Below are 11637 nucleotides of genomic sequence, written 5' to 3' on the forward strand. Positions count from 1 at the left end.
TGTTTTGTTTTTGGGACAGGATATTACTCTGTTGCCCAGGCTGGAGTGCAGTGGCACGATCAGGGCTCACTGCAGCCTTGACCTGCTGGCATTACAGGCATGAGCAACCAAGCCTGGGCTTAATAGGTTCTTTGACCACCACCACAGATTCAGTAAATCTCACACTGTGCTGGGCACAATCCATTTTGTTGTATGCTCTGAAAATTATTTATATGCAGGCACAAATGCAAGTCTTTACTCCTGCTTCATTATCCCTCCAACCTAAAATGTCCCTTATCCATCGAAGAGTGCTACCCACCATTTATATTATCACAGTCCAGCCCCTTCGTGGAGACTTTCTTAGCTACCACGCTTAAAATGTTCTTCTCTACTCTGAAATAAAAAATAAGTAACCACTTATAGAGTTAATTAATTAATAGCCATACTTAATGAATGTCCCTATATTTTCGGGATATACTAGGTGAAACCATCCCACTCACAATATTAAATCACATATTAAAATTGTGGTTTGTGCTAACTCACTAATGGAGTCCTAAAAGATACATATATAACCTCAGAAACATTCTGTATTCTGGGAAACGCTGACTTGAATAAATGTAACCAAGTTTTTGTTGTTGATATAGTTAACTATAGTACTTCTCACAGTCTTTGATATAATGATGCCCATGTTGAGAATCTCTACAAGAGGAAAAAAAATAATAGGCAGTGCTTCCCAGATGGATTTGCCCTTTATAAGAGCACACTGATTAACACCCACCCCAACAGCATTTTACCCAACATATTCTCGGAACTGCTGAGCTAACTGCTCAGCAATTCTATCAGCTGGACAGCATTGAGTAGAAACCATATTGTCTACCAGAATAAGGAACTAACTTTGCTTTGTTTGAGGATGTCATCAATCGATAGGCACTACACTAACACACTAGGTTACAGAAGAAAAAAAAAACTACATTAAATGTGTTCATATTTTTTTTTTTTTTTTTTTTTTGAGATGGAGATCCACTCTTATTGCCCAGGCTGGAGTGCAATGGCACGATCTCGGCTCACTGCAACCTCCGTCTCCCAGATTCAAGCAATTCTCTTGCCTCAGCCTCCCGAGTAGCTGGTATTACAGGTGCCTGCCACCACATCCAGCTAATTTGTTTTTGTATTTTTAGTAGAGACAGGGTTTCACCATGTTGGCCAGGCTGCTCTTGAACTCCTGACCTCAGGTGATCCACCCACCTCAGCCTCCCAAAGCGCTGGGATTACAGGTGTGAGCCACTGCGCCTGGCCTAAATGTGTTCATAATTTTTAAGATCCATCTGGACTTCTGAAATCAGAAAAAGAATGTATCTTAGAAATGAACTAGTGCAGTATAACTAGTGTTTTAGTTTAAAAGCACCCTCTAGGAACATAGAGAATAATGCTCTAGGAATAGGCCCTGACTCTCTGTGACTCAGTAATAACAGTCCTAACGACCAAAAAGAAATAAAGTGTCATCATGACCGTCTCACAACAGACTTATTAAAGGGAGCAAAGATACCATGTACTGAGAAAAGTGAACAACAGTGATAAGAGGCTGCCCTCAAAGCATGGGTAACACCCAAAATATAAACATCAGGTTATGGGAAGGAATTTTAAAATAGAAATGTTCCCTACTTATATTAAGTGGGAAAAACCATTGAAATTAGCTAATGAATCTTAAGAGTGACAACCAGAAGGCTGCTCCTTCACCAAGTGCTGATTGTTGTCAGGAAGACAGGTTTGGGCCTGGAAGTTTTATCTACTAAAACACTAAGTGTACACTTGAGTTTTTAAAAGGTTTCTGATTTACTGATAGGTTTCTCTAGTGCTAATCAGTTTAAAACTAAAACAAAGCACAAATGGACAGCTGAGATAAAGCATGACGTGAGCTGGGATCCCATTTGGCCTAGCAACACAAGAACTAGTTAAGGCACTGACTGACCTCCTCTTATACCTAATTGATTTGGGCGTTACATTATGTAAACTTTATTTCTTCCTTAGGATGTTATTGCAGGAACCCTCCTGACTCAAGCAGGCTCCCACAGCCTCTCTGATGCAAAGCAGTCAAAATTCAAGGCCACAGTCTAGGTCATAGGAAGTCATGGTGAGCTCTCAGCACAGGACTATGGCGTGGGGGAAAAGGAAAAGAGCTTAAGATTGGGTTAGGTCCCAATAGTGCTTGATTACAAGCTAGGTTACACAGGACACCACACTAATATTGATCAGCTGCCCCTGAAAGCCAGCCTTCTACCCTCTTAGAGACGAAGAGAGGGTCTCAGCCACTGCCAATGCCACCACCATTATCCAGAAGGAATGAAAGGGCTTTGCCAGGTCTAACCACCATGGGACATTTGTCATGGGGTGTACTTCATGCTCCTTCCAGGGCCTGGATAAGCTGTCCATTCGGAAAAGACACCACTGCAAATTCTTCTTAAACTTGTTCCCTAGGTGATCTATTCTGTCCTCCAACCTTAAGGTTCAAGCTGTCAGAACTGTACGTAACCTCCTTTCCACAAATGTCTGAGGTTTCTCCAAAAAAGGAAATGGGATAGTGTTTAGATTTTATAAATTATAAAGGTCACCAATCCGGCACTACCCAAGGGTGATCTAAAACCTGAGAATACATATTTTACAGTATGAAAAGAAGGGGGAATCCTACCTCTTTGTAAAATTCATCGATTTGAAGAGCAATCAGAATTATTAAACCTAGATAATGGTAAGTGGCACAGGCATTGGAACATAAAATGCCTAAGGAGACTTCCCAACACACCCCCAAATAAACCTTGTCTCTGTATGTGAGCTAGTAAAATAATGGCATTTCACAACAAACTTCAGCTCTCTTACTATCTCCCACCCCATAAGTTAGTGATTCTATAGGCATGGTCTGTAGCAGCATTAGCATCATCTGGAACTAGTCAGAAATGCAAATTCTTGGGCCTCCACCCTAGACCTAGAGAACCAGAGACTCTGGCAGTATAGCCCAACAGTCTGTGATTTAACAAGCCCTCCAGATGATTCAGATCTTCAAGTGTGAGAACCACTGCCCTAAGATTAGGGAAGATGCTGCACCTGGGGTGGCTCAGGAGCCTGTGTGAACCCATTTCAACTGAGTGATAATGTCACCTGTTCTTGCCTTCAATTGATATTGGCTTTTAATCTTCATAGACTGATATCACAGATTAGGAGTTGAGACCTTAGTTCAAGGTCACTATTAGAGGTCAAGTCAGAGCTCCATTCCAGGATCTGCTGACTTCTTCATCAGCCTTGAGTTTCAAACTAAGGCCTTTCTGACCGTGACAATTCTGGGGCCTAAGACCCTGAATGTTGATAAGGCCACCCCAGTCATCTCCTAATCTACATCATGCTGCCTTCCTCAGATAAATATGAGGACTGGAGCTCCAATTCTTAAAATCAAAAGAGACGGATTTGAGGATAGAGAAAGAAAAATGGTAAACAGATGCTTCCAAAGGTCCAAGCAACTAAACCACTTGGTGAGGAGTGGATAGAGAGAAGACCTAGATGTCTTGTTATAATTAAGAATTAGCTCATTCAAAACAACTGAGTAAAGAGCACAGAGACAATATCTAACACCTGAACGGTGCTTTTAAAGTTTTCTTAGCACTTTTCATTTCCATTATCTCATCTGGGTTTACAACAACCCTGCAATGGAGGGAGGTAAGGCCACGATTATCTCCATTTGACAGAAGAGAAAACTGAAGTTCAGAGTGGCTAATCATTTGTCCATCAGCACTGTCATCAGCTGTAAAGCTGAAACTTGACCTCAAGTCTGTCTGACTCTAGAACTGTGTAATGTATCCACATTATGTGATTCGCACATCTAGAAATCTGCCCTAAAGCAGACTACACTCAAGGAAAAAGCAAAGAGAAAAACAGGCAGCAGAATGGTGAGCCCCTAAATCCTGGCACTTGAGCAGTGTGAGGGTGTCCCTTTAAGAACGTAACACACAAACCCAACAGCCAAGGTGTTCAGCCAAAAAAGAAAAAAAGAGAGGCATATTTCTAGCCTGCATAATCATTTCTGGACCGATTCCCACTAGCAGCCTCTGAGACGAACAGCGGCTCACAGCCTCGGCTGAAGCTCCTCCACCCCCAGGGTGGCTCTGACTAGTGCGCAGCTCTGACTAGTGTGCAGGCAAAACCCCAAAACTCAAAACAAGAAGTGAAAAAAAGTGGAGCCAGGAAAAATTCGTCGGCATCCTCCACACCCTTACAATCCGCGCAATGCCAGTTCCAGGGTCCTGGGGTCGCCCGGAAGGCAATCTTAGGAGAGGGTGGAATGAGGTGGAAGTTCCTGCGGACCTACCGACCCTATTCTCTCCCACCCAGTCCCTAGGGAAGCGTAATAGGAAGGGGAGAGGGTTCGTTATGAAATCCTGGGGCCAGAACCAAAGGCAGATACACCCCGCGGACTTTCTCCTAAAGAACAAGATGTCTTTCCAAATTCTCCACCTGCAGGTCCTGTCCTCTGCGAAGATGAACGGGGTGGGGTGGTGAGGTGGCGGGGTGTTGTAAACCTGAGGAAAGGCTGGAGGGAAAATCGAGCCACCCACCTACTCCAGCCACGTTGCCCGGCGGTGTTGGTGAGGCTCGATGCCGGCGTGCACGGCAAGCGCGAATTCGGAACCTGGCGCCCTTGACCAAGTCTGAGATCGGAAAGGGGGCATCGCCCAGGGCCAGCGCCCTGGGGGCAGGGTGCCGTGCCCGCCAGAAAAGCTCGCCTCAGTTTTGGCAGTAATGATTTTCCTAGAAGATGCCAGAGTTCGCGAAGATCGGAGTGATTCGCGGATTTCTGCGCTCAAGCTAGAGGCGCAGCGACCCTGAGTTCCCCCACACTGGGAGCCTCGGGGCGGCATTCTCGGGGCCCATCCCATCGCGGGGACAGTGCGGAAAAAAAGGCTACATCCTCAACTTTCTCGGAGGAAATCACTCCGTTCAGTGGCTTCCCCAATACTGCCCGCACAACGGGTCCCAGGGTTGGAGAGAACCAGGGACATGAGTCCCTCTCTGCGCGCACAAAGCAGCTGCGCCGGGGCGCGCGGCCCCCTCTCCCGCCACCCGCCAACTTGGAAGAATCTCTCTGGGCGCCTGCCTACTCCCCTGGCCTCACAGCCACCCGCCTCGGACGGAGCTCCAGGCGCCCCAACAGCCGTGGCGGCTGCAACCGCATCTCCCGGGCTTGGCCTCCGCCCTGACCGCCTGGCTCCCCTCGACCCCGTCCTACCGTGCAGCCTGGCTCGCGCCCCAGCCGTGCCAGTGCGCGGCACGCGTCCCAGCGCACGAGGCTCCTCCCCGGGGGGCTGCCCCGCGCGGGGCTCCGGGCTCCGGGCTCCGGACAAGGCTTAGCCGGCCCGGGTGCTGGCTCGCCGCCGCTCTCGGCTCCCGCGCCAGCTCCTGCTGCCGCGCGAAAAGGGAGGGGTTGGGGGGAAACTCCCGGCAACTCCAACTCCGGGCGCTGGAGCTCCAGCTGCAGCCGCGCGCCCGCCCGCCGCCGGGTGCGAGCGCCTGCGAAGCAAACCTGCCCCCGCGGCCGCCTCTGAGCATGCTCAGTGCCGCCGTGGGCGAGCCCGAGCGCCTTGGCTCGGGGCAAAGAGCAGCGGCTGGGGGCTGGGGCTGGGGGCTGAGGGCTGGAGGCCGGGACCCGCGACCCGCCCCAGGCTTCGGAGCGCGGAGGTGGCGGAGGAAGGGAAAGGCCAATGTAGGGGCGGGGGCCCTGAGCCAAAGACCCGGGAGAAACCGATCTGGGTGCAAGAGCCGGTGCGACTTTCACGGCTTGTGGGAAGTTTGTGAGCTAGAAAGGTGGGCTGCTTCTGTGAGCTTCTCTGTGAGACTATATTCGAAAGGACAACCAGGAAACTAGGAAAAAACGAATAGACCCAGCCGATGGGTTTTTATCCTGTGCGCTCGTTCCTTTATTCTTAGGGTAGCAAACTCAAAGAGCTAATGGGGCCTGACAGGCACTGTAACTGGGAGGAGGCGAACTGGAGAGAGCTCCGAAGGCAGGGCCGCTTATTTGCTCTCAGTGTCCCTTGCTGTCGGGCAAGAATTAGACCTTGCTAGATTTTCTGATTTTTCCAGAAATGACGGAGTATATTCATGTACAATATCCTGACTTGTAAAATCTTGATAACAAATTCAATTTTCTCAAAACACCCTGGACTAAACAAATCTGCCTCCCCTCCCTGCTGAACCCCCCAGACAGTGATTTGAGCATTGTGATTCTGCACTCTTTTAGCGAAGTGGTGCTGAGTGCTCACTGTGGTTTGGGAAAGTGCTGGAAAGGATCCAAGATGATTCAGAATATCTTCAAAGTACTACTAGTTACTAAGGGAAATGGGTTTTCCTGACAGTACAGCGCTACACTTAAATGCTGGAGCGTTCAAGAAGAAAGAGGTTACTAACGTAGAAAGCGGTTGTAAGAACTAACTTTTGGGAAGCATCATTAGTGAAAGTATCTGAGTGGGGAGTCACTGCAGGGCCGGTAACAGTGCCCTGGAAGGCACTTTTGAGCCTGAAGCAATAGGAAAAAACCCTAAACTGACCCTGTCTTTATTTAAAATTTTGATATTTTCCATCATGCATTTTTGATATTCATTTTTATTTTTTTGAAATATTCCATTAAACTATTAACCTTGATTACTGAGTTCTTTGGAGAACCGTTAAATGCTGTGACTCGCCTCACCCTAGCTTGGTGGCCCTGTTGGGGTGTTAGATGGTGGTACACAGACCTGCTTGTTTGGAGTGCAAGGGGTAAGCGTTAGCATAGTGAAATAGGAAAGAGGGTTTGAGCTGTGGATGGGGGGCTCAGGCAGAAGTCCTGACTGCCAGTCTGTGGCTCCTGCACTTTATTTGTAGACTATGTGGAGATAGCAGAGATGCTGGGGGAGGAGACAATCCAAACTGAATTCTGTGAAGATGGACAGGGCAGCAGACCCAGGAAGATGGTTTGGAGGGGAAGAATGGGAGAAACAGGGATACCTAGGGTATCATAAAACTGATACCCTAGGTATCCCCATTTGGTAGCTACAGTTTTATGAAAATCAGAGAAAATTGCTTGAAAAAGTAAGTTTCTTGTGCTCTCCCTATCTCTGTAGAGACATGTCATGGGGCTACCTTAGTGCCAATGAGTAGGGCGCCGGGGTCCTGGTCTAAACCTCAGCCATTTCCCCACCAGGCTTCCATGGGCAAGTGGCTCAACCTCTAAGCTTCGCTTTCCTCATGTGTGGAATGGAAAACAATTCTCATGGCGTTTTTGTGAGAATCCAAAGAAATGTATGTCTAAGGGCTTTGAAAATGTTGAGAGTTCTTATCTACACGTCATCTATGTAAAATTTGAATTGAAATAAGGGCCTTTTTGCTTGACAAAAGTTGATCTCAGTAGCAAGCTTCTTTAATTTAGCAAGCCTTTCTAATGTGTTGGGATGATATTTACAAAACTTTGGAATCAGCTTTTGGGTAACTCAATAATTTTGTGAAGTAAGATACTATTGTACTAGCTTCTATTGCCAGTCATCTCCCTCCACTACCTTCCTTTTTTATCTTCACTTGCCTCTTTTTGTTCTCAATATTGCAGATCTAGTCAAAAGGACTCTCTCCCTCTGTACAAAGTGTTCTCTAACTCATGTACCGGTCATCATGGTAGTGTCTGCCTCAAACACCTCAGACCTACCTTAGTGTGGGAGGTGATTCTCCCTGCAGGTAACCTAATCTGTTGCTGCATTCATGGAGAACAAACCACTGCTTATCTATGGGAAGCATTTTAAGCATGCAGACCTCTCAAAGAAAACAAAAACATAAACAAAAACAAAAAAACCTTGGGTGTTTAAACAAGAAGCCTTCCAGAAGTCATGTAAAGGAGGAAGTACCTAGCCCAGGATCTGTGACATAACAAGTATTTACAAATATTTGCAGAATAAATAGCAATTTCCATCGTCAAAGTCGTCTGCATCTGTTTCACCTCCCGCAGTGCCTAGGAATTTTTTTTTTTTTTAATTACAATAATGGTAAGGTCATAAAGAAGAACAAGAAGAACAGGAACTAAACATTTATACAGGGAGGGGTTCTGTACTTTAACAAGTAAAATGCTTTGCTTACATTTTAAATTGTATTTTTAATTCTTGTTAGCAAATAATACATGGTATTTAAAAAGAGTTCAGTACACAAAAGCTCAGTACAGGAAAAAGCAAGTTTCCCTTCTCAAGAAAGACTAATGTTGCCTGTTTCTTGCATATAGTTATAGAAATACCCTATGCATGTGAAAGCAAGCATAGTCATTTTCTTTTCCATAAAATCTAATCATTAAATGATAGAACTGAAAAAGACCTTATGGTTCATCTAGATGTCAAGTTAGAGGCTTTTAAATTGCTATTCTGGGAAAGAAAAGGAAAACCTAAAAGCGATCTTCCCTGTGTTGTAAGTAAACTCATGGTAGTAAGGATGCCAGATCACGTAGCAAAACCCTCCGTGTGAACATTAATCACATTAAGTGATACAAGGAAAGACTGAGTTCACCTAAAGTTGCCCTGAAACCCATAATGCCCACTGTCAACCTCAACACCCATGGATATAGATGTCTTAGGTTCCCTACGGCTGTTGAAGGAAGTGCTGTCTAAATAACAAATGGAATAAATTGACATGGACACAGAGAGCTTGATCTGGAATTGGGTATTATAATGTGACTATTTTGAACAGCATCTCTTATGCATCATTAATCACAGTGTGTCTTCAAGACTAGTAAATTCTATATTTAAAATTTTTTTTCTGCTACATGGTGTAGCAAGTAGCTTTTCAAATTCTTCATTCTGATGATGTAATTTCAGATAAGACATTTAGGAAGTCATCAGCTTATTAACGTTTGGGTTGAACCATATGAAACTGCCATTTTTATTGGTCATAGTTTCTAAAATATTGGAAATTTCAAATGTTCCATCTTCATTATATTCCTCAAAGTTAGTCCTTGTTCTAGAGCTGTAAGAGGACTTCCTTTAAGTTTTTTAGAATATCGCATTTTCCTGCAAGAGCTGTGTCACTAAGCTAGTTCCAAAAAACCTGTTTAATGTTTGTAGTTTGTAATGGTACCAGATTCACATCTGGTCCTAGGAGCTGGGCCTATTCTGTTCAACAGCGTCAAGAAAAAGAAAAAAATTTATCTTCCTGTCTTGAGGGGTATAGCACCGGCCTTTCTGGGCCTTGAAATAGGTGAAAATAATAATTATTTTCCTTTCTGCTCTTTTTGCACCTTCTGCAATATTCTCCTGAAGTCCTTTTTCCTGCACCTACTGTCCTCATTCTGTCTGCCCTTTTTCTATCTCAATCAGCTTGCCTTTGCTCTTTATTCTTAACAATCAGCATTCATTTAGTATGCTGCAAGTTGGAACTAAGTAAAATAACTTGATTAAATGAATTCACAGTCGTGTGCAAGACTATCTGCTGTTCCAAAGACATATGCAATTTTAAGAGTATCTTGTAGTTGCAAATGAACATTTCCATAAGAAAATTTTGGAGTTTGAAAAATGACTAGAGAAAGAATCCTGGTAGTGAGGGACAGAAATAATATATTGAGGAGCAGGAATATTTGGTTCAGTTCCCCATTTTTCTATGTTTTGTAATTTCTTCTCACCCTTTTAATTTAAAAATATGCATTCTTTTAAAGTTCAGGATTTCATTTTGACTTTCACAATGGCTGTCTTGCCAGTAGCAGTGAGCACCTCCAGACTAGGGAGAGGTCTGCGCCTACTGTATGTATGTGCCATTTGTAAATTGGTAATGAAATGTGTCACTTCTGGTAACATCGGTATGATGGGATCTGGGAGACCTTTGGAATTCAGATGGGCTTATGGAGCTTATATTTGGGACCCTATTCTGTTTCCTATACAATTACCCTTGGTCTGTGATTTTATCCTTTAAGGGTTCTAGCTGTCTATAACTGGAGTCCACCTTCTTTTTTGACTGAGGTGACATGGTCCACATTTTATCTCTAATTTACTAAACATATAGTTCCTTCTCTGCTCTGCTTTTAAGAGTCAAGATAAATATTGGCTGCTGATATCAAATTTGGTGAGCTTTGGCCCACTATCATTCACTATAAGATGGAACATTTTGAGATTTTTGAGATATGTGGCAAACTGTGGTTCTCATTTCTTCCTTCTCACCTTTATTGGTTTTCCATTGTTCTCCAAGCTTCTTTCCAGTTTTCTAATTACATTACTTTATTCCTGAAACTGCATCAGCTTTCATATGCCAATGTTTATAAGTAAGACATAGATTAGAAGGAGAGATAATTCCTTGGAAAAAAACAAAAGAAAGCAGTTTTTTCTTGCAAAAAATGTGGTTACATCCTGAACTTGGTTGCTCTGTAATCATTTTATATTTCTTAGCAACACCCTTTCAATCAGATTATTAGTTCCTTGAATCTTAAGGATCTTTGATTACCTCACCAAACACCTAGCACAGAGGCAAGAGCCAATCAACAAATAACAGTTACAACTTGTTATCATTCAGGTGAGTCACTGGGGACAGGAGACAAATATTTCATTTTAGAGATAAGGAATCTGATATTTAGAACACACACATAAATGTAAAATTGCATCTGTGATAAGTTACACAATCAAAAGGTACATCGCGCTATTAAAAGTGTGTAGTAGAGGTTGGGCGCAGTGGTTCACGCCTGTAATCCCAGCACTTTGGGAGGCCAAGGTGGGTGGATCACCTGAAGTCAGGAGTTCGAGACCAGCCTGACCAACATGGTGAAACCCCATCTCTACTAAAAATACAAAAATTAGTTGGGTGTAGTGGTATATGCTTGTAATACCAGCTACTTGGGAGGCTGAGGCAGGTGAATCACTTGAACCTGGGAGGTGCAGGTTGCAGTGAGCCAAGATCGTGCCACTGTACTCCATTCTGGGTGATAGAGTGAGACTTTGTCAAAAAAAAAAAAAAAAAAAAAAAGCGTGTAGTAGAAACAGTGAACAGAACAAAGGAAAAGAAGACTGTTTCGAAGAAATTATTAAGCTAAGGTCTGCAGGATAAATCTGAAGTAGTTAAATAGGCACAAAAAAAAAAACCAGCAAAGAGAGAATTTCAGGCAGAGAAAATAGCATATACAAAGGCACTATGGTGGGAGGATGTATGTAAAGTTTGCAAGGAATCTTAAAGATCTTTAAGTTTGACCTGTCGCCAACCCCACAGACTTTTCTATGTAACTCAACATCTAATAAGGACAGCTGCCACAAAAAGCAAACTGTCCTCAGCAAGAGACACCAAGAAATCTGGTATTAGGAGGCACCATGCCGTGGTAGAAAGTATATGGATTTTATATTGGACAAATGTGGGTTTGAAATTCTGTTCCAACTCCTTGCTTTATGATCTTCTATAACTTTTCTGTCAGCTGTCTTATCTCTAAAATAGGCATATTAAGATCTATTTATAGTTGTAATTGGAGGATTAAAAGGGAGCACATATGTAATATGCTTAGAAATGTATCTGGCCCACAGCAAATGCTGAATAAATATTGCACTTTCATCGCATGACCACTCATCTTGGTAACTTCAAGAAAAATGGAAGGGGGAAACCCGGAGTGTGTTTTGAATTTCCCGTCTGAGCTGTTTCTTAGAA

The 11637-nt window shown here is 43.8% G+C and overlaps 1 protein-coding gene across 3 annotated transcripts in view; it reads right to left on the bottom strand.

Annotated features, from left to right (window-relative positions):
- Positions 1-5522, bottom strand: part of STXBP6 (syntaxin binding protein 6) — a 244777-nt gene extending 239255 nt beyond the window's left edge. The window contains exon 1 of one of the 3 annotated variants that reach the window (XM_063651492.1): positions 5249-5522. The gene's annotated coding sequence lies outside the window, so the exon portion shown is untranslated. The remainder of the gene's footprint in view (positions 1-5248) is intronic. The other 2 variants (XM_054449071.2, XM_054449067.2) reach the window with 2 other exon arrangements.
- Between the last annotated feature and the right edge of the window lie 6115 nt (positions 5523-11637).

The sequence above is a fragment of the Pongo pygmaeus genome, chromosome 15 (assembly GCF_028885625.2).
Source record: "Pongo pygmaeus isolate AG05252 chromosome 15, NHGRI_mPonPyg2-v2.0_pri, whole genome shotgun sequence".
Taxonomy (NCBI): domain Eukaryota; kingdom Metazoa; phylum Chordata; class Mammalia; order Primates; family Hominidae; genus Pongo; species Pongo pygmaeus.